A 3524-nucleotide genomic window follows, 5' to 3' on the forward strand; every position below is an offset into this window, starting at 1 on the left:
TTTAGAAGGGTTGTGCCAACATCCCCGCATATAACCCAAGTGTGCAATACAATGGTTGTTCTCACATACCATATCATAGCGTATGTCATTGGCGATAACGATGTACAGCAAATCCTTCCTGGACCCGATAAACCGCCTGTCACCTAAACTGTAAAAAGTGTAACTTCAACCGCATTTCGACCAGTTAGAAAATAAAATGCTGTTCACTGGGTAGGCTGTCATCTGTACGTAGAGCTGCTTTGGATATATAATGGCGCACTGGATCAGAGATTAGCATCGGGGGGGGGGGGAATTGTGCCGACTTGAAAAGTGAAACTTTCACGGGAGTAGCGACATGGTTTGGGGCGGGAGACGCTGGTACCACAGAATCTAGAATTCAGATTTTGTGTGATTATTGTCAAATTTGTGTAAGTTTGGTGGACCAGATCGAGCCGGTTTTCAGTGGTTTGGGTTGAACTTAGAGACAAAGGAAGATAAATTCCGAGATAAATTTCCTTGCCTGATTTTTCAAAAAAAATCTGGCGCCAGATATTAGAGGCTGTCATTCGCCGATCCTCTCCCTCAAGCACAAATACAGCGACGAACCGCAGATCGCCATGGTAGGTCCTTCGCGATATTCGAATGCAGGTGTGAGTGCCACAACGGAGCTGGAACCCAGCGCAAGGAAGCGGAAACCTCAAGTCCTATTCTCCCACCGCTTCCGGTCTACAATCAATCACTTTCGGATGCTCATAATGCGGAAAAGGTTGCCGGTGCTCGCGTGGACACAGAGGAAACGAAACCGGCAATTCAAGGACGGCAGAAGCGCACTCGATACGCAACCGCCATGCTGAGAGATGGGGAGGAAGATGTCCCAAGAGGCAGCGACCAGGGAGACCAGGGAGAGCAGGCAAAACGGGAAAGAGCCGGCCTTCGAGAAATGTTTGGCATTGACACAGATTCAGATCCGGAAGACGACCCTGAACAGGACGAGCGTTCTAGCCAGGAAGACGAGGAACGCTGACGAGGAGGAGAGTACTTATGAGGACGAAGAAGAAGCTGAAGATGAAGACAGTACCAGTGAGAGTGGAGATGGAGATTCTAAAGACGGCGGAGTTGCTGCTGCGAGTGATGATGGGAGTGCGAGTGATTCCGACAACAGCGATGATGACAGCGAAGGCTCTGAAGCACCAGCAGAAATCTCACCGAATTCACACCGAATATCACCGAATATAACCGAATCCACACCCAAAGTCCGACCTCCGGGTGAAGAGCGCAGTGCCTGCCTGGTTCTACGGATTCGAGAGCTCCTTCGACTCCTGGGATAGGTTCCACGCGGCATTCGACATTTATCGGTTGGAAACGTTTAAACGGTTCACAAAGCGCACAAGCACGTTTGTTGCGGCTTGAAACAAACAAATCGTTGCCAGTTCGAAAGCCAGGAAGGTTGCAGGAAAAAAGACAAGGAAGGCAGTAACGTTGGTACCGGACGAGTGGGTGACTTATTCAAATACACTGGTGTGCACACACGGTCAGCCTTACGAGCCGAAAGGCAAAGGCAAGCGCAACCACAACAACGTCCGCGACACCAACTGCCCGACAAGAGTGAACCTGACAGTGATTGCCTCTATCAGTGGCAGGTGGTACTTGCGTGCAAACGCCTCTGGAAGCCATAATCACGCGGTGAGCAAGCACACTTACGAAGGTTACGCTGAGAACAGGACAGTGAAGGATTCTCAGCTAAAGAGTGACATTGCAGTGCTGCGCAAGGCTGGGGCTACAGCAAAAGGCATACTGCAGTACCTCCGGGAGAGAACAGGTGAGCTTGTTTGGTGTGGATTTGGTATGAGGTATTCAGTCTAAATTTTGTGTGTTTTAGGTATGAATTCCGTGTGATTTTGGCAGGCAAGAAGACGAACTTAAAGGATGTTCACAACATGGTGGAGAGGCACAACGCTTCAGTCCAAGCTGGGCTTACGGATGCTAAGCGTGCATTTGCTGTTCTCGAGGATTTTACCAGACAGAGGAACGGTAACGCTGCTCAGGTGCTCGTGGACAGTGAGACGAATATTGCACGGATTGCTACGTTCCAGACGGCAAGGATGAAACGTTTGTTCAAGGCTTTCCCTGAGATTGTTCTCGTAGACTCCACACACAATACAAGCGCGAAATTGTAAAAGTTTTTTAGCTTCATGGTTCACGACGTATTCGGGAAGGTATCTGTGTAGCATACGTATAAGTTGTATGGTTAAGCCTTAACCGACTTTCAATGTAGGGACAATATGTCCATCATGCTCTTGTAGATAGCGAGGAGAAGGACAACTTGAAGCGTGTGGTAGAAATCTTCAAGGAAAATAATTCTGAGTGGGGCAAGATTCTACTTTTCATGTCGGACAAGGCTATACACGAGAAAGATGTGCTGCGGGACGATTTTCCTGATGCACGCCAGCTACTGTGCCAATGGCATGCGCTTACGTGGCTGAATAAGCTGGCTACGCGCTTGGCGCCTGGAGTGAAGGAGGACGCCAAGAGTCTCATGCGTGATCTCGTGTACGCAAAAAGTAGTGCGGCTTACGAGGAATCGAAAGCCACTCTTCTTCGGCTGCTTGGAGATAACAGCTCGCACAAACTGTACAAAACTTTCGTGGACAACTGGGATCAGTCCAAGGATGAATGGGTAACCTACAAGCGCGGTGACGTTCCACACCTCACGAACAATACGAACAACCGTATCGAGTCGCAATGGGGGAAAATTAATAACGTTGTCGAGGACTCTTACTCCATTGACCAGCTTCTTTCAATGTTGATAGCTTTGCAAGTATATGCGGAGGAGCAGTATCTGGCTGAGTACCACCGTGTCGGCAGTCGCCCGACCAGGGAGAGTGAAGATGAAGAACTGACAAAGCTGGCTATTCATATTAGCCCGTTCGCGCATGAGTTACTATCGAAGGAACATTATCATGCTACCGGCACCCGAGCGGACTACACTGTTCAGCTTGACGATGGAGGCATGGCGACGGTGACGAGTGCAGTGTCAAGTGACACCCACGAGGTGAATACGCGGGTAAGTTTTGGATTTTGTGTAGTTTCGGTGCTTTTTGTAAAAAAATTCGGTATTCAAGCTAATGTTGGTTTTGGTGTTGAAGACAAGCTCCTGCAACAGTATCTTCACGAAGACCTGCCTGTTGCCCTGCCGACATGTGATGTTTGTGAGAAGTACGTGCAACTTCGAAACCTGTGTTCCTCCCATGAGGTATTTTGCAACAAGATGGATCCGTCATAGCCCTGAAAATAATATTGACGAGGGAGACGTATCAACGGGAGGGCTAAAGCAAAAGGTTTTGCCTTCGGTGCCTAAAGGCCGCGCGCTTTCGAGTAGTAACAAGTACATCGAAGCCAAGGCCATCACAGAGAAGATCGTGGACCGATTGGCTCTTCAATCTACACCAACATTTCGCGTAGCCCTCACGTGGCTCGAGAACTTTTTCGAGGCACTAAACGCTGGTGAAGTGGTGGACTTTAGTGAGCGTGGTAATCCTGTGTTT

The sequence above is a fragment of the Phytophthora parasitica genome (genome assembly GCF_000247585.1).
Source record: "Phytophthora parasitica INRA-310 unplaced genomic scaffold supercont2.2, whole genome shotgun sequence".
NCBI classification, from domain to species: domain Eukaryota; phylum Oomycota; class Peronosporomycetes; order Peronosporales; family Peronosporaceae; genus Phytophthora; species Phytophthora nicotianae.